We start from the raw sequence: 19,997 nt of genomic DNA on the forward strand, positions 1-19,997 counted from the left end.
GCTCCAGCACATCCTGTGAATTTGGCCACTAGGATGGCTGGTGCCTTAGGGTCGCTTACATTCGCTGAATGACTGATGTCAGAGTGGGGCTCTACTTTTTTTTTTTTTTCCCCTCCTCACGACGTGGGCTTCATTCTGTGTGGGGATCAAGCTGCGGGCCGAGGACAGTTACCCCAAGGCCACTGGTCGGTGAGGATGATCTCTCCTAACTGGGTCTTGACTTCAGCAGGTGTAATCTTGTCGCCCCGGCCTCACGGGGTGTCACCGGCTTTAGTAACAACGTCAAGAGTGACATGGATGCGGTTCGACCTGCGGGAAACAAATGAAGGAAGTCACCTGCCAGGAACAGAGCGATCGCCCCCGACTCTATCGATGGGTTCTGTCCAGTGGAGCTCTCTGCCGTGATAGGAAGGCGGCACGCCTGATAGAGCCCGCCCTGCCCGCTGCCGTGGCCACTCCGCACGCCGTTACCGAACCCTCCAAATGTGGCTGGTGCAACTGAAGAATGGAACCTTACAACTGGCTTAGTTTTAGTGAATTAAACCTAAAAACAGCCCGGTGGGGCTCGCGACTCTCCCGTATTGGACTGAGAGGTTGTAGGTGATAATTGTGTGAGGGTGAGAGTGGTTTCTTTAAAACAAGAACGGACGATACTGACTCCAAGCAATTACTCCTTGAACACTCCCTTCCAATGGACCGAGGATGTATTCATAAGCCTGACACTCAGATATGTTGGTACATCAGAGCAATTATGTCGCTCTATTTATCTAAGAGTCCATTTAGACAAACTCTCTGAGTGTGGAGGGATTTGAAGGAAAGGGTGCAGCATATTAAATAGAGAAATTTACCCTTGCTCCTTCCTTGTGTAAACTCTGAGGACTTCTCATCGTATCTGAGCACGGTGGACGGCACGCTACGCGCCAGGCGAGCGCCGGAGCCGGGTCCCCACGCTGGCACCCAGGGCTTGTCTGGAGACGGCCAAGGTGATGGGGAGCTGGCCACTGTCACCGCCTTTCAGAGCTTCTACCTGGCTTGGCCCTGAGCTGGCTGGGCAGGTCCCTCTACCGCTAGGATGAGGGCCAATGAGGACAACTGGTTTTACTTCCCCGGGTGTAATCCTGCGTCACTCTCACAAGCAGGTCCTTTTTGAAGGGTGGGGGGAGTCGGTGAAGCAGTTTGCCCCTCTCGGCTTGGGCTTGCTCTCCCGGAGATCCCAGAAGGAAGGCCCTCATCCTTCCAACCACCACAGTTTCTGGAGGACCTCACAGAATGCAAAGCGATCTGGATAAAATTCCTGCCAAGAAATCTCCATGTCTTGCCGCACAATTTTCCGGTGAAGTTGAGCAGTGAGGTGAGAGGTATTGTCTTCTCTTCGGGGGCCCTAGGCACTCACTGGCTTCCCGCAGTCCCACCCCTGTCTTTAATGCTGCCCTAGAGCCTGCTGGTATTATATGTAATATAATACATTATAATAGAAGCTATTATGTATAATATGCATAACGCAACCTAAATATAATTTACATGATGTAAGGCATACCCATTGTATTGTCTTTCTAAAATCTGAAAAATTTAGAATTGTAAAACCCAACTGGCCAGAGAGGATTTTGGTGAAGGCTGTGGACTTGTGTTAAAGGGGTTCGCTTGCATCTAGAGCTCCCACAAGGCCCCTGGGCCTGTGCACACAGTAGGTCCCTGAGGCCCAGGCCAGGGGTAGGGGCTCAGGTGGCTAGGGTGGCCCCTCTCTACTTGGGATTCACCAGGTTTGAAGAGAATCTGTGGAAGAGTCAATAATGGTCAAAGTCAGCGTCAACCCCATGGATGAGAAGAAGGTGCATTTAATCAACGCGGCTCCTGTAAAATGACAGTGTGGAATCCAGAGACAGAATTCAGCTTCAGGAGGGGTCTGGGAGCAGGTTGCTAGATTTAGCAAAAAACACTACAGGACTTCTAACTAATCTAAGTTTCAGATAAATGAGTTTTTTTTTTTTTTTTTTTTAGGTATAACTATATCAAGATACTTAGAGTAAATCGTAAGTAAAGCACTGGGACCTGCTGACACTGACAACTGTATTTGTATTTTATTGGCGACTCACATTTAACTGGTGCCCTGTATTTTATCTGGCCACCCTGTGCTGGGAGGAGTTTCCAAAGTCAAGCCCTCGACTGTTGGTGGACTTGGAGGAGAAAGTGGGACCAGCCCTGATAAAGGGCCTGCGGTCCACGGCGTGGTGAGGGGGCGACCTCCAGAGGACACCGGGCCGCCCAGTCCATTCCTCGCTCTATTTGCACAAGGGAAGGGGGCTCGGGTGCACCAGGTTGGTGGCCAGCTCTGGGAAGGGAAGCAGGTGGCAGGTGCCACAGGCCTGACTCTGCCCCCTGCCCTGCACGGGGAAGAACCAGCCCCACCCCCAGAGAAGCAGGGAGGCGTGCACCTGTAGCAGCGGGCGAGGGGAGGCGACAGGAGCCCAGGACAGAACCACACAGACACCTGCCCGCAGAGCTCCCTCAGTCCACGGGACGGCAAAGCCCAGCCGACCTAGCGGGCAACCCTACCTGGTTAATTCAGGTTTCTTCTTCTTCTTTATTACCCTGTTCTAGGCAAATTCTGCACAGCTAATATTGTTAGCGTAAGAACCAAACACTGACTGCACCGGAGCATTTTCCTCTTCATTGCGGGATGTAATTGCAGTATTAAGTCAAAACTAAATGGTTGGCAGAGGGTATCTGTCAGCCTGTTCTAAGGCTGTACTCGGAGCCAATTTAAATGCCTTTGCAAGTTCCCCAGGACTAGTCCGGGTCGATTTTTCTAGATGGTGGTAACATTTCCCAGAAGCGCCGAAGTTAAGCTGGTGTGTGACACGGTACGAAACCTTGGGACATCTTCATTGGACTTACAAGAATCCTGCTCACCTTGGGGACCGGGTACAGCCCCACGCACCGTGGCGGAGCTGGCGCCCGCGGGGTCTGCGTGGGTCTCTCAGGCTGCAGAGCCGGGAGGTGGACCTTTGTTCTTGCTTCGCTGTCTCTGTCGTGGGCAGGAATCGAAGATAAATGAACAGAAGCCCCATTCCGTGTTCAGTGATGTCCGCGGCGCATCCCAAGGCCCTGGGGCCCCGTGGCATCCCAGGGCCGTGGGTTCACCCTGATGCTGCCCCACTGTCCCTGGCCTGGGTGCCCCACTCGGGACCGTGGACGCAGCCCCGGGCCTAGATCACCGGGCGTCCTCTGCCACTGAAACTGTGGACGGGACAGAGCCTCTTCGTGCTTCAGAGAACCTCCCCTTAGCCGTGGCCCGGTCACAGCGTCCTCCCCCGGGACGCAGGGACACGATGATGGGGCGGTGAGTGGGAGGCCGAGGCTTTGGGGGAGGCCACTTACACTCGCAGGGTGGGGCCTTCCTGCAAGTGGTGGGAGATGCCTCGAGGTGGGCCTGGGAGGAGGTTTGGGCTCCCTGGGAGCGGGCCAGGGCTCCCTGGACAACCCCCCCACCAGCTTTGGGCTCCCGGTGTTTAGGGCCACTGTGCCTGGGGCCACGGTCCGTGTGTCCTGCTGGCGGGCCCCCCGCCTGACGGCCCAGCCCCGTGAAGAGGGAGCAAGGGCGACCCCACACCTGCATCCAGACTCGACGGCTCTGGCTCCTGGTGGCTCCTCTCCCACGCTGGGGACGGCCTCTGTAATAGACTCCATATGCATACGCCCCGATTAACCACCACACCCGGTTTACCTTGGGCCCCTCTCGGGCTGTGTGTCCTGCGGGCTTTGACGAGGGCACGGGGGCCTGGATCCGGCCCCACAGCACCGCTGGGGATCATCCCACTGCCCTGAAGTTCCTCCGCGCATCAAGGGGCGCCACCAGGGGCCGCGGGGCTTTGGGATGGGATGGACGGAGCGTATCTCTTCATAGTGTGCAGTGGGGCTTTGGTTCATTTATTCGTCCCCGCGGGGCCAACCCTGGACAACCACTGATCTCCTTGTTGGCCTGTAGTTTCACCTTTTCCAGAATGTCCCCGAGCTAAAGTCCTGCAGTAAGTCACCTGCTCAATTGTCTTTTTTACCCAACAGGCCGTTAAGGTTCTTCTAGGTCTTGTCGTAGCCGATGGCTCATCCCTTCTCATTGCTGAGCCGTATCCTGTTGTCCGTCGAGGGGGGTAGGGGTCCGTTCTGGGGAGGTTGCGGCGGGATCTGAATCCAGTCCAGCTCTTTAGATGCCAAATCCACTATCCTGCTGCCCTTGCCCTCCCCCCAGAGTCGTCATGTGTGACTCATTCTCTGCATCAGTGGCGGGTGGTCATCGACGTGCCTCTCCGTGGGGTCGGGTGCCGAGGCCTCGGGCAGCTGCTGGTGGGCTGTGCTTGGTGTGGGCTGCATCGGGCCCAGGCAGGACATGTCTGCACAGGGCAGGGGGACCCCAGCCTCCAAGGTGCCCCACCACCGCGCCCCCCCCGACACCCAAGCAGCAGTGACGAGGTGTGGGGCCCCAAGACCTCTCCCCTGGATGGAGCCTGAGGGCCATGAATCATTTGACACTTGGCATCTAAATCTTCGCCCTCCACTTGGCGGGATGAGCACTGGGTGTTATGCTAAATGTTGGCAAGTTGAACTCCAATAAAAAAAATTAAAAAAATAAATAAATCTTCGCCCTCCCTCCTGAAAGCCCCTGGGATCCTCCTGCAGAGCGTTTCCTTCCTTGTGTCCCGTGTGAGAACTCGGTGTCGCCGACGTCCTTGGGGACGGCGCGCCAGGGTCTCCGATTTCACCATCGAGAAAACCTCAATGTCTGCGCTTGAGCAGGAAACCCCGGATGAGGCCGACCGTCCCGGCCCCTCTCGGTCTGCGCCCGGCTTGAGCTATTTGCGGACGCCTTGCGGTGTGCATCTCCCCCTCGGCTCAACCACCCAGACATAGCTACTTAACTTTCCCTCATAAATCAGCCACCCCGAGCATCTTAATCATCCCCTTCCACTTTGTCTATAGCTCTCTGCCCTCCAAGAAATAAATTACCCGCAATTACTTAAAGTTAGTAATTGAATTTATTTTAGTGGTAGAGAGAAAATTTATCCATTTTGCTAGTAATTTGTAGTCATTTTTAGTAATTGATAGTAATTTTCTAGTAAATACTAATTAAATGTTTCACTAAGTAAAAGAAGTACAGAGTAATGTATTCGTGAAGCATTAGTATTTCTAATTTATCTTTATACCAGCGAGTGATTTAGGTTGAGTTGACAGGATCTAGTGGAATTATTCTTGTTGTGTTAAGCTTGAAAAAAGCCCCAGAAGCGGAGAATTAAAGAATGCGCTCGGGACGGTCTGTAGTTGTGTTTTGCATGGGGAAACTGAGGCAGAGGAAGACTAAGGCGCTCGTCCAGGATCGGCTGCACTGCCAGTGGGAGGATGGGGGCCCCGGACACCCTGCCCTCCTGTCTGGGGCTCCTGCCTCTGGCCCCACACGGCCTCCCCCGGGGGCTGGGGCATGATGGAGAGAAAGGGACCCCAAAGGAGAGATTCCTGGAGGCAGCCCAACTGCTCCGATCCACAGAAGTTAACCGTACCTTGGGGCATTGGGAAGATGTGTGCAGGTCGCAGTGCGTCCTCCGGTGACACGTCCCCCTGACAACAGCAGATGCTTCCCCTCCACCGAATGCACATGTTCATCCCTACTACGTGCCATCCACTTTGTTTTCAGCTGGGAAGTTATCTTTTTTCTTTTAAAAAAGTAATCCCTGGGGGCAGCCCAGGTGGCTCAGCAGTTTAGCGCCACCTTCAGCCCAGGGTGTGATCCTGGAGACCCGGGATCGAGTCCCGGGTCGGGCTCCCTGCATGGAGCCTGCTTCTCCCTCTGCCTGTGTCTCTGCCTTTTTCTCTGTATCTCTCATGAATAAATAAATAAAATCTTAAAAAAATGAAAAATAAAAAAGTAATCCCTGGGCGTGTTGCACGGGTGGGGGCCGACAGTCTGATTCCAGGGACCGTCATGACGTCTTGTCCTGCGTTTGTGGCTGCAGCCCTGCGGTGGGTTTGGGGGGTGAAAGAAAGAAGAGGTGAGTTTCCCCAGGACATGCCCCTGCTTAGAAAATAGCATCCCTCTAGAATTAATTAATTAATGGGAGTTGATACAATTAACCAACACCGAGCGACAAATCCTACAGAGGCGCCTCTCTAATGAGCGCTGCGACTTGGAGGCGGGCGGCCCCCCGCGGCTTCCGCGTCCTGACCAGGACGGAGGGGCAGGCCTGCAGCCGCCCGCTGTCACCTGCTGCTCCCGTTTCTCTCAAATGGAAGAACTCGAGGAGGATTTGCCTCCACGTGGATGCTAAATGCGATACACGGTCAGGAGGGATTTTGTGAAGACCCGGGAGTCCTCGTTCCCAAACGCTCGGGCGTGGTCGGCCTGTTTTCTCTCAGACTTCTTTCTCTCCGTACGTGTGTTTTTCAGTTGTCATCAACAGGACACAGAGCTTCAACCTGTTTTAGGTTTCCTCGGGTGGTGACGGAAGTTTAAGATTTTACGCTACCGTCCTGGCTCGCAGAGGCGTTAGCGATGACATGATATTCCATCAAAGGCAGGGAATGGGATTTTATTTGCCAGTTTCCTACTTTTGCGATGTTTATTATTTTAAATGCTATTGTAACATTTTTTTGTGACTATAAATAACACTTCTGTGAACATCTTTACAGAAATGTTTACGTGTTTAGACGGTCCTGTTGGGGGTGAGATTCTCAGAACAAAATTATGAGGTTAGAGAGCACGAGTACTTTAAGGCTCCTGTCACTTATCGTCAAATTGTTTTACAGAAGCGCCGCTGTGATTTCTCTTGCGCTTAACACTGTATGACATTTCCTAGTTCACTGACGCTTCGTCTGTGCTTTGGGCATTGCCACGGAAAACGTCCGCTAGTTGGGTGGGTGAAGAATTGTGTCATGTTTAATATTCATTTTTGATTAACCGTGTAGTTAAACATTTTCCTTCATATTAAAATTTGTATTCTCTGCTCTTGGAATTGCTTATTTCTGCCCTTTACCTATTAATCTGTTGGGACATTTACATTTCTCTTACCCATTTATGTGAGCTATTTATATCATAAGGATATTAACCTTAATTGTATTTCTGCACATTCTTTTTTTAATGGCATTGATTTCGAAGTTGCCTTTCAAGCTTACAGTAATTCTTAAATGATTTCGGGACCATGAGGCCTTTCTAATTCCTTCCTTTCCGTTGGATGCCACGTTTAGAATGACAAAAGCCATCAGGTTAGAAACCTGTGCAATGAAGATGTTGGGGGTTTGAAATAACCAGGTGAGCCTGGCTTTTAGAAATCTTTCCTTCCTGGCCACAAGGTCCTTGTATGAATTAAATATGAAACTCCCATCTCTCAAAAAATAAAAGCGCAATACGACCCTTTTTGTCCCCATTACAAATCTGAGGGGAGCCTGCATTCAGGTCGCACGCGAACAGGTGGCTCTCCGATTAAACATACATTTTCAGGTGAGCGCAGCCCCGTGGACAGGCAGGCCCCACCCCAGCTGGGCAGGGGCTCCCTGGCAGCCTGCCAGTGTCCAGCTGCTGCCGCCTGCAGAGCCACCGACAGGGCAGGGGAGCCTTAGTTCTGCCGAGACACCCACCGACCCAGGGCTGAGCCAGGACCTTTGGAAACCGAGGCAGGGTCACTCCTTCTGACCGGGCAGCCTCAAAGGTGGTCAGCTCAGTGCAAGGTTCTGAGGCTCCTCAGAGAGACGCAAAGACCCAGGGATGCTTGGGCACTTTCTGCAAAACTTGGGTGCGGCTAGGCCCTCTGCTCATTGTTTTCAGCCACAGCGATCTGAAAAGATACACACTCATTGTATAAATATTTTAAAAAGTCTCTGGGCTTACAAACATCCAACAATTAAGTAGAGTCAAATCCCCCTGGAACCCTCTCTGTCTCTCTGCCCCAGCGTCCCTCCCTTTAAGGACCATCCTGCTATGTCTGTGCATGCAGCTATGCACACACCTAGAGATGCAATGTGTGTGTGCATGTGCGCACATGTGTGTGCCTATACCTGTGCACACGCGTGTCTGTGCACATGCATGTGTGAGATGGATCATTGGGCACATTCTGTAGCTTGCTCTTTTCACTTACCTGGATGGCATGTCCGGCCTCGCTCCTGGTGTGGCTCGTGTGGGAATGAGGCCAGGTCGGGGTGGAGGAACGGGCTTCAGTGACACCGCAGCACGGGACCCTGCACTCACCTGTACACTACACCCTCCTCCCCACCCCCCATGAAAGGCAACCCCCTGCCTTTGGGGGCATTTTAATTTTCTTATGCTGTAATGACCCTAATGTTCCTTCTAACTGCATGATCCTACGTTAGAAACAGTTTTCTGATGCAAGAGTTGAGAGATACTTGGAAAATTTATGTCAGGGGATCCCTGGGTGGCTCAGTAGTTTAGCACCACCTTTGGCCCAAGGCATGATCCTGGAGTCCCGGGATCGAGTCCCACGTCGGGCTCCCTGCTTCTCCCTCTGCCTGTGTCTCTGCCTCTCTGCCTCTCTCTCTCTCTCTCTCTGTGTGCGTCTCTCATGAATAAATAAATAAAATCTTAAAAAAATATAAAGGCAGCATCTGACATGGTCGTGGGGAGGAAGCCTGAGGGTAATGGGACGCATCCCTGTGCTGAAATCGACCAGCACCCCCCAGTCTCCCCAGGAGGAGCTGCTGTGGAAGCTCTGGGGGGCTTCCCTCTTCATCCACCTGCTCGTGTTGTCATGCTGAGAGTTCTGAGAGGTCACCCCGGTCCCCTGTGACCTGTTCCAAGGGAGATGAGGAGCCTTCGGAAAGATGCTCAGCCAGAGCGAGCAGCACCGTGGAGCCCTTTCACTGGATCAGAGCATCCTTGGCGAATGTGTTCGAGATTCTACGAATTGCTTGGGGAGTTTGGGTGAAGGCTGCCTCCCTGGCGTGGCCTCGTGTCCCAGGTACCTGAGGCCAGACATGCGGTTGGAGGCAGGGTGGGAACTGAAGAAGTGAGGTCTTCCCCAGAGAGCTGCAGGGCTGGCATCCCCTACCCCAGCAGGAGGCCCCGCTACTCCTGTGCTGACCCCACACCCGCCCTTCAGACTGGTATCCTCTGGGAGCGTCACCCAGGGAGCCCTGGGCGGGGGTTCTGGGGCAGCTGCTGGCACCCCGTTGTACTGGCTGCTGTTCCTATCAGGGGTGCGCCCTGCTTCAGCGCTGCCTTCCTCTTCTCAGCATCCTTGTGGTCACTTTGGAAGAAAAAAAGGAGGGTATGACGTTCTTTCCTTCAAAGTAACATGATATTTAAAGGAAGTCAAATAAGTTGGCAGGATGAGCTAATGGTTTTAAAAATAAACTATGTTGGAAGTGTACAAAGAAGTTATCTTAAAAGACCGACCTCAGTCCCCAATAGGAGCTTGAATGTCAAACAAATAAGTGTGCAACCTGGTTCTTCCACGAAAATAATTCTTTTCTTAAAAAAAAAAAATAAAAATAAAAAAGACTCATCGCGACAGGCAAAGTTGAGCCCGAATAGAAGTGTGGCATTTAAAATTCAACAATGCTCATCTGCTACAGGCTGATGCATGTTTAAAAAGATCTACTTCTTAAAAAGATCTATTTAATTAAGAAAAACTAATATCAAAGCAGTTTTTTGCATTTAAAATTCGTGTTTAAACTTCTCCTAGATTAAGTGAGCTTAAACAGTTGCGATTCCTGACTTTAACAGCATTATAAAATACATTAGAGATTGAGAGGATAAAATTCCGCCGTGTTAGGTTATAACCTAACTGCTATTTGCAGTTGTAAGGAGTACTAATGGCATGGGGACGAGATTTATTGTCGCAGAGACATTCTGCTTAACATTAGCCTTGTCATTCCATTAATAATGACTGCTTATGAGCCATCTCGTTGGCATCTTTGTTGTCCTGAAAACTTAAAACTCACAGCACAATTCTTTACGACGTGTTACATTGCCCCCTCTGGGTATTTCTGACCATTATCCCATTTGGTTATATTCAAAACTGCTGCCTCCGGAGAGAGCATTAGGCCGACCTTTCACCTCCCAATATTCTTGGTTCAAATGGCGTAATAACATGTAGTGAATATTTACAAGCACACTTATACTATAATAGAGTACTGCTGTGAACATTAGCACATATTTTCTGCTCAATCAGGCTTTGATGTAGAGCTCACTGCGCACCCCAGAGAAAATGCAGTCCCCAGTAAGCTGTGCTGGTGGAAACACCCTTGAACCCGAACAGCTCCCGTCACACAAGCGCACTGGATGCAGATGAGCAAGGAGACACATTCCTCGGAGACGCCAAGTTCCTGGGATGCCTGATGGGGGGCGGGCGCCAGGCACCAGCCCCGGTACCTGGGATTCTGAATGGATCAAAGCCCATGTGACCTGCTGGCACCAGGCAACCTGTCATCTTCCCCAGGGGCTTTGACACTTTTCTAATTTAAATTTTTAAAATTTTTATATTAAAAATAGAAAGACTCCCTTTGCCCCCCTTATAGGATGAATTGTAAGATACCTCCTGGGCCCCGCCCCTTCCCTCCACAAGCCCCGCCTCCTTCCTGGCCCCTCCCTCCCCAAAAGCCCCAACCCCTTTCTATACCCTCCTCCCCACAAGCCCCGCCTCCTTCCCAGCCCCTCCCTTCCACACAAGCCCCGCCTCCTTCCCAGCCCCTCCCTTCCACACAAGCCCCGCCTCCTTCCTAGCCCCTCCCCTGCCCACAAGCCCCGCCTCCCTCCTAGCCCCACCCCCACAAGCCCCACCTCCTTCCTAGCCCCTCCCTCCCCACAAGCCCCGCCCCTTCCTATACCTCCCCACAAGCTCCGCCCCTTTCTATACCCTCCTCCCCACAAGCCCCGCCTCCTTCCTGGCCCCTCCCTCCCCACAAACCCCGCCTCCATCTTAGCCCCCCTGCCCACAAACCCCGCCTCCTTCCTAGCCCCGCCCCTCCCACAAGCCCCGCCTCCCTCCTAGCCCCACCCCACAAGCTCCGCCTCCTTCATAGCCCCTCCCTCCCCACAAGCCCCGCCCCTTCCTATACCTCCCCACAAGCCCCGCCTCCTTTCCAGCCCCTCCCCTCCACACAAGCCCCGCCTCCCTCCTAGCTCCTCCCCTCCCCACAAAGCCCTCCTCCTTCCTCCCTCCCCCCACAAACCCCGCCTCCCTTCTAGCCCCTCCCCTGCCCACAAGCCCCGCCTCCTTCCTCCCTCCCATCCCCACAAACCCCGCCTCCTTCCCAGCCCCTCCCCTCCACACAAGCCCCGCCTCCCTCCTAGCTCCTCCCCTCCCCACAAAGCCCTCCTCCTTCCTCCCTCCCCCCCACAAACCCCGCCTCCCTTCTAGCCCCTCCCCTGCCCACAAGCCCCGCCTCCTTCCTCCCTCCCATCCCCACAAACCCCGCCTCCTTCCTAGCCCCGCCCCTGGCAAAGCCCCGCCCCCTCCTGGCCTCCCTTGGGGGCTGCTGCCTGGCCCAGGGCATCATCCTCCACCCCGGTGCTCCCCCGGCCCTCCCAGGCCCAGGGAACAGGGGAGCAGGGCGTGTACAGCTGAGTTCCATTTGTCTGCTTCCCTCTGGGTGTCCGTTCCTTCTCTGTAAGGACAGAGGACTGGAACTTTCTCTGCAGAGCCTGCAGTCCAGGACAGGAGGGCAGCTCACCCCGTGCTCCCAGCCAGTCCTGGTATGAGAAGAGCCCTCCTGGTGAGAGGCGTCCTACGACCTGGAGCTCAGAGCCTGTGTGCAGGAGTGCACGTGCATGTCTGTCTGTCTGCATATAGTCACTCTTTCCCCCTTTTTGCAGAGCTGGCATAAATAAGAGTATTGGATTTTCAGAGGATTTCTACCTCACAAATTCAAGAGGTCAGAGGCTTCTAATAAGATTCCTATAATTCAAAGGAACCTCGTTGGAAGGTCGGCCATCAGCAGTAATTGCATAGCTGTCACGGGGCTTGTCTGTCAGGAGTCCTGGGAGATTTATGCTTAAAATCACTGGTGCTGCAGGGGTCCCAAGGCCTGGCCAGCGGCCCGGGCCCGAACTTCTGTGTCCCGACCTGTTGTCCTGCTGATCTGCGAGCAGGGACAGGTGAGGTGTCTCTCCTCTAGGCCTGCCCTGGATTTAGGCAGACCCAGGGCCGAGGGGGCCCGGAGATGGTGTTTTCTGCTCTGTGGGCACGTGTTCACAGCATGAGAGGCTAGCTTGGCGTAGATTAATGGGGATTTGTCCATCGTCAGTGGGACAAGGCCTTGACATCCTTTTGGTCAGTGTCCAGAAGCACAGTGTACACACATGCATATTTGATAAATACTCTACTGATCCAGTTCATGCATTTGTGTTATCAGCATGAATGACATGGTAATGGGACACGAGTCTCCCTCCTCTCCTGGGAACTTTTATTTATGGTAGGAGCTTGTTATAATACAAGTCATTAAACAGATTTAAATTTACCACAGGTTAAGCCACGTGTCCCCTGGAACACCACATATAATGAGAGCCTGATCTAATATTGTTAGGTTATAACACAGCATTAGTCTGTCTCCTGGTTTTATTGTCGGGTCAGTGTGGAGGTGGGGTGAGCCATCACTACTTAGCGGGAATTGAGAAAGCCTTCTGGCATTTCCTACGTTTTATGAAACCACTGTCCTCGTCAGGGTATACAGCAGTGCCTCTGTTGAACGTCCCCCTTTTTCCTGCCATACTGTTCTTTTATTTTACTTTTTTCGGGGGAATGAGTTTACACTATCATTTATTCTGTGCATTTTTATGTGCTCTGTGCTGCCCTTAGCACCGGACACCACATATGCGACTTGGTTTTTCAATTAACTCCGCGAACTTTGATTGGTTCCCTCTGGAGGTTGAAGAACCTGAAGTCCAGACAAGTTAAGATACTTTCCTAGAGTCACACAGCCAGGAAATGGCAGAGCCACAAGCCCAACAAACCAAAGCATCCTATACGCTTAGCTCTCTGATCTTAAACGTGGTCAGAATTACTTTTCTTTGTATAGAGGTTTTAGACTTTTCTTTGTTTAGAGGTTTTAACTAGACACAGGGAAGTTACAGAAGTCTTCCTTGGGATGTTCTCTTTAAGTTGGAATATGTAATTCCTTATGTTTTCTAATTATGCACCACACGTGCTTTATCGTAGACCCTCTCTTGAGTCCATAAACACATACTACAGAGCCTTCCTTGGCTGCCACAACGTAGATGGGCTTGCCCCAGTGGGATGGGGAGGCCACTGATGGAAGAGCGAGGGTTTACGTCCAGGAAGGAATTCCTGGAGGTTTTCAGGAGAGGGCTATCATCTAATTCCTTCAGTAAGGCCTGCAAAAAATCTGGTTGGTGCTTGACAAACGAGGACCGAGTCTTTCTTCCCGACAATGCCAACAGCATTGGGTAAGGTCATCTGGGGAGAGAGAACGAGGTCAGAGCTGGATGCGCCTTGATAAACTCTGATATTTAAAGGAGAACGATAGGAGACCAGAAGAAGAGGCCGCAGAGGAAGGAAGGAAACCAGAGGTGGATGGGAAAGAAAGTTCTGCAAGAATGAGGCAGAGCCTGGCAGTGTCACATGGAGGGGAGAGGCTGTGGAGGAGCGGGTTTTGCAGGGCCAGCTTGCAGGAAGAATGGGGGTGTCCTCCTGGCTGCGCTCTGAGAGGTGGCAGTGGGAACAGGGAGAGCAGGGCTGGCTGGGGAGGGAGGCTGGGGCAGGAGGCCCGGAGGTGGGGGAAGGCCGGGGAGGGAGGCCGGGAAGTGCAGACCCCACACACAGGAGCCTTTGGGAGAGGTTGCTCTGAAGGTGAAGGGCATGGTGGGAGGTCTGGGAGAGGCTGTGGGGCCCAGGGAGGTTTTTCTGTTGGGGGTTTTTATAGACTTATTGGAAGAAGAATCTATAGGGAGCTTAAAGACACAGGAGGGAGGATTGAGCGTCAGAACAGGGGCTTTAGGGGCTGGAAAGCGTGAAGCTCATGATGGATGATTTATTTATGTCAGAAAATTTCATTTTCATCTTTTGAAAACTTGTCCCTTCCCCAGAGTTTGTTCCATTACTGAAATGTTTAGCACTTAGGACTGAGGCCTTTCTTCCTGCACATACAGGGGCCCACGCAGGGCAGGGCGTGTTTGGGTAAGCACAGTGCGTGCCGGGTGAGCTGTGAGGGGTCACTCCAGCGGACCATCCCCAAACTCCGTCTGCTTCAGGCTCTTCCCCAACCGTTCACCGCAAAGATCCCCAAGCGCGGTCCCTGGGTCCTCCAGCATCCGGCAGTGGCCTGTGCCTCCCTCCCCCAGAGCGCTTGCTACTTTGGGTTGCAGTTCTGTTTTCCTGTTGGCAAACTTTTTCTGGAAAACGCCAGACGGTAAATGTTTTTGCCTTTGCAGATCCGACCTCTCAGTTTGAATTCAATTACTCCGTCCTGGTGGCATGAACACAGCCACAGACAATAGGTAAAAGCACATGTGTGGAGCTGTGTTCCAATAAAACTTTATTGTGGACACAGAAATTTGAATTTCATATGATTTTCACATCCCAAAATATCATTCTTCTTTGGAAGTTTTCAACCATTTAAGAATGCAAAGTATACATACAGAACGGGCAGTGGGCCGGGGTTGGCCTGCGGGCTGCAAGCGGTTCCCCTAAGGGGCTGGTCTCTGACCTCTGGGCCAGGGCGTCTCTAGTTCTAAAAGAATGAGTGAAGGACCCACGTAGGCCTTTATGTTTTCATTTAGAGGCTGCCCCCAATGGTAAAATTCCTTTACCTAGAGTTGATTTTTTTCTGGCCTTCTTAGGCATCCTGGTCACCTTGGAGGGAGGGTAAAGCTGTCACTGTCCTCTGAGAACCGAGCCACTTTTCCGATGTCAGCTGGGTTTCTGGTAATCAAGTTCGGATATCTTCCTCAGTAGGAGACAAAAGTCTCTTCCTCCTCCAGTCCCCTCTTCAATATATGTACAAAATAAAATTTTAGTCTTTCTGCGCGAAACTTTCTGTGCACACGCAGAACAGTGACTTCACCTGCCTTGGGTCCTTTCCTGAGCAAGGCAGGGTGTGTGTGTGGGGGGATCACATATGGGGGTAAGCTTGGGGACCCCACCCCCTGGGAGTCCCACTTCTCCCCAAAGCCAGCTTGCCAGGCCGGAGAAGGTGGGACTGAGTAGGGGCCCCAGTGCCCCTGGATTTCCCATCTCTCCCCTGCGAAGGGAGAGTCCTGGCTTCTCCTTGCCTCCCTCTGTCCCAGGATGTGTTAAATGAGAAAATCCCAGAGAAATAATGAATAATATTTAGGTAACGTCTTACTATATGTATACTAAAAACTTTTTTTTTAAAAAAAGATTTTATTTATTTCACAGAGAGAGAGAAAGAGAGAGGGAGAGAGAACAAGTGTTAGCAGAGAGAGGGGCAGAGGGAGAGGGAGAAGCAGACTCCCCGCTGAGCAGGGAGCCTGATGTGGGGCTCGATCCCAGGAGCCCGAGATCATGACCTGAGCTGAAGGCAGACGCTTCACAGACTGAGCCACCCAGGCGCTCCTAAAAACTTTTTAAAAAGTACTCACAAGTTATTCATTGTTTATCTGAAATTCAAGTCCAAGTAGGCATCCACTGTTTTTATCCATTGACTCTGGCCGCGTCTGCAAGGATCAAAGTCCCTTGTGAATAGGTGCAGACCCTTCAGCAGATCTGGATAATTCATAAAACCTTTTATGGGTTTGTTCTCTTTCCTTTCATTTTTCCATTTCCCTGCTCTTAGGTTCTTTGAAGGTGCTGGACGGGAGAAGCCAACGCGCGGAGAACTGACCTGTAGGGGCCACAGACCTTCCTGTCTCACCAAGCTCGTTCTCCCTGGGGTTCCACCTAAGGCAGGTGGGTTAATCCTCATTTGGGGGACAACGTAACTGGGCCTCAGAGGGTCCCTGACCGCCCAAGGCTGCGGGCAGGAGTGGAGGAGCTGCAGGAGAGGCCCCTCCGGGATGGGGCTCCCTGGGCCCCACGGGCGCTGGCACCAGGTGACAGTGGGGACCCCCCAGGGGCGGGGTTGAGAGCCAGCCCCTGCACAGCCCATACCCCAGAGAAACCACGTTGCTGAGAGCTGCCAGGAGGCATCTGAGAGGGGAAGCAGCCACAAATCCGTGGAGAAGCTAAGAGGTGACGGCTTTGCAGGTGGGTGCCTGTGGGAACCGACAACGGGGCCAGAGGAAGTGTCTCTGCGGCGCCCCTGACACCAGGGCCCAGAGGTCTGTGCCCCGCCGGTGACCCTGAGGCTTGCTCAGGCTGCCCGTGAACGGCTGCGGCCAGGGACACGTGAACACGGCACCTCGGTTCTCCCATATTTCAGTGGAGCTGGGGAGGTCACCCCTGGGGCTCTGCAAACTGGAGGCAATTGGAATATAATATGGCCTTGGGAAAATATATCTCCCTCCGGCTCACGTGAGCCCCCGGAGAAGTTTTGGACAGACACCATCGCTGATATATTGGAAGTGTCTTGAAGCATGTCAGGAGGGGGTGTGGGGCCAGGATGCCAGTGGCGGGGGTGCCGCGCGGACCATCTTTGTGATTGATGCCCCGACCTGCTGCCAAGGCGCGGGTGCCACCGCGCTCGTTCATCTCAGCCTAAATGTGGGTGTGTATCGACGTACCCATTAAATGACTCAGGCTTCAGAGACACAGGATCAGATTAGATAAGCCCCTAAATTTCGTCTTTTAAAATATGCAGGGAAAAAGGAGTTCAAAATACCAAGTGCTGATGAGGACTAAGGGTCCGGGAGGAATTGGCAAACATCTCGGAATTCAGAATTAATGCTCTACACTTTAGGCTTCCTTGGCAATCAATACGCTGCACGAAACTCCCATTAATGTTCACAGGGGTTAAAACACGCATATCCACCGCAGGCCATTTGTTTCCGAGTATGATGTGGGCTCTCTTCCGTGGAAGACGGGCAGGGTGCCGAGGAAGGGCTGCCTGCCGTGGCATTTTACACCGTTAAGGGCAGAGGTGATTTGATTGCAGATTTCTGTGCACAGATTACATTTTTACAACATTCTTATCCCGGGCCGACCTGCCCCGGATCCGTCTGTTTTTCCAGCTGACAGCTCCCGAGTTTTGGAACTTCCTTCACTCCCCCTGACCCCTGACCAGCTCAGGTGGTTGCGCCCCCTTTCCCACCTCCATCACCGAGCCTGCCCTTCTGATGGGAAGTCCTCCGAAAGGAGGGGCCGGGAGCAATGAGTCACCCTCTGCCAGCCCCAGGACCACTGACACACAGCCTATAATTTATCATAAAAGGTTACCAGGTTTAGCTATCCCACTCTATTATTAATCAGATCGTTTTGGCAGGTTGGATTTCGTTACCTATAAATATTCATTACATTTGGACTGCTTTATAAACAGTAACACTTCCTTCTGTTTTTGGTGGAAAATTTGTATCATCTTGCCCACTCATCTTTGCCTGCCTGTGACAAAACGTGGGTTGATATGTTATCAGAAATATGGGCCCGTTCTCAGGGGCGGGTTGTGTCTTAGTGGTTACAAGATACCCGTGTGAAACCATAGAGCCGGGGGCCGGCTGATGCTCCCAGCTATGGACAAATAATCCCTGCCGAGGGGCTGCAGTTCTGTTTATGAAAATACATTCTTAAAAATGAGGGAATATTGCAAGCATTCCAAAAAAGAGAGGAGAGTAGACAATACCCGTATACCAACCCTGTTTATCAAATCGTAGCATCATAGATGAAACAGAGGATCTATGTGCTTTCCTGTGATGCCAATCCCTTCCTTAATATGAATTTAGTGTTTATCATTCCTGTATATAGTTTTACAGTTTTACAGTGTATTTCTATATCAATAAATGTTACCTAAGATGATGGTTTGCAGTAACACAGATACATGGTATTATACCGTCTATATCCTTTTTTCCCTACTCGACGTGAAAGTTTTGAGATTGCATACGTGACTCTAGTACATTTATTTTATTTGCCTTATGTTCTCTCATTGTAGGAATTAATGCAATTTATCCATTCTCCTGTCGATGGATAGTAGCTTGTTTCCCATTGATCCCCCTGAGCAATAATGTGGTCGTAGACATTTTGGTACATGTCTCATTCAGATGCTTGTACGTGTGAGCAGGAAGGAGTCTTTACCAAGAGGTCATGTCACTATAGGATGCAAGTGTTTTCAACTTTGTTAGATATTCCCAAACTACTCTCCAAAATTAGGTACCATTGTGCATTTCTACTAGAGGGTGTAAAGGTTCCTTTCTTCCCCTTCATACTTGACCAACAGTTGTAATTGCCAAATTTTAGTATGTCTGCCCGTTTGATGGGTGTGAATTGGCGGTTCGTTTTTGTGACTTGTCCTTCTCTAATTACTCATGAAGCTGAGACACGTAAAAATATAGACCATAAATATAGGCTCTTGTTTTGTCTATATTTACTGGTCCTTTATTTCCTTTTCTGCAAACTACCTGTTCATATTTTGTGGTCATTTTTCTGTTGGAATGTCTGTTTTTTTTTTCTTATTGATTTGAAAGAAGTTTTAAAAAACAAAATGTGTGTATCTGGGTATAATAACTTATTTATTATGTTCATTGCAAATACTTGATTCCTGTCTCTGGCTTGTTTTTCCACTTTTTTTCATCTCTCTCTCTCTCTCTCTTTTTTTTTTTTTTTTGAGTAGTCTCCATGCCTAGCATGGAACCCAATGAGGGCCTTGAACCATGACCCTGAGATCATGACCTGACCTGAAATCAAGAGTGGGACACTTAGCTGACTGAGCCACCCAGGTGTCCCTCACCCTATCTTTGAATTGGTAGATATTTTAATATCAATACTGTCAAAACTCTTCATTTTTAAATTTATATCGTATGTATTTTATGTTTAAGAAAACTGTCTTTGCCATAAGAACAAAATATTCAGGATACCTGGGTGACTCAGTGTTTGAGCGTCTGCCTTTGGCTCAGGCCATGATCCCATGGTCCCGGGATCGAGTTCCACATCTGGCTCCCCACCGGATGGGGAGCCTGCTTCTCCCTCTGCCTATGTCTCTGCCTCTCTCTCTGTGTCTCTCATGAATAAATAAATAAAATCTTTAAAAAAAAGAGCAAAATATTCTACTGAAAATGATAACATTTGGTTTTCACATTTGGGTCTTAAATCCACCTGTATGGCATTTGACTGTACAGAGTGCAGTATACACATTTTGCATTGTTCTTATGGGTGACCAGTTGTCACAGCTCCATTTATAGAACAGTCCATCACCTTACTATCGTCATTAAAATATTTTTATTGTGGAATTTACCACGCAAACAGGAAAGGGACACATGCACATAATTAAAGATTATAATAAAACAACAAAGCAAAGTAACAAACTGTCAGCCATTCTGAGACCTGACATTTCCAGTGCCTTAGAATGTTTCTGTGGCCACTCTTTAACGGAATCCCCTTCCCTCTTTCTCCAAATTTTCATATTAATTGCTCCCTTGGTTTCCTTTACTGTTTTCCGTATGTACATATATCCGTATGCAATATATTCTTGAGCTTTGCCTTTCTTTCAACTTTATATCAGTGGAAATATACTATATGTATTGTTTTCTTACTTTCATTCTGTTCCATTGATCTTCTATCTTTTCCTGTGGCAAGAACTTTGGTGTTATCTAATATAATTTAAAAATAACCTTGATACCTGGGAGGGCAAGTCTCCTCACCGTTGCTTATCTCCTTCAGCATTCTTGTGACTATTCATGACCCTTTGCTCTTTCATTTGAATTTTAAGATAAGCTTGTAATGTTCTGTGAAAGATCCTGTTGGAACTATAATTGTGATTACTTTGACTTTATAGACTAATTTTGGCAGAGTTCACATATTTATGACAAAAAGTGTTCTAATTCGTGTCCATGATATGTCTTCTCCTTTATTTAGGTCTTATTTCCTTTGGTAATATTTCATATTGTTTTCATACATGTCTTTTTCAGGTTTCTCTCTAAGGACTTTTCATGTTTTGTT

This window comes from Vulpes lagopus, chromosome 2, assembly GCF_018345385.1.
Source record: "Vulpes lagopus strain Blue_001 chromosome 2, ASM1834538v1, whole genome shotgun sequence".
In the NCBI taxonomy this organism is placed as follows: Eukaryota; Metazoa; Chordata; class Mammalia; order Carnivora; family Canidae; genus Vulpes; species Vulpes lagopus.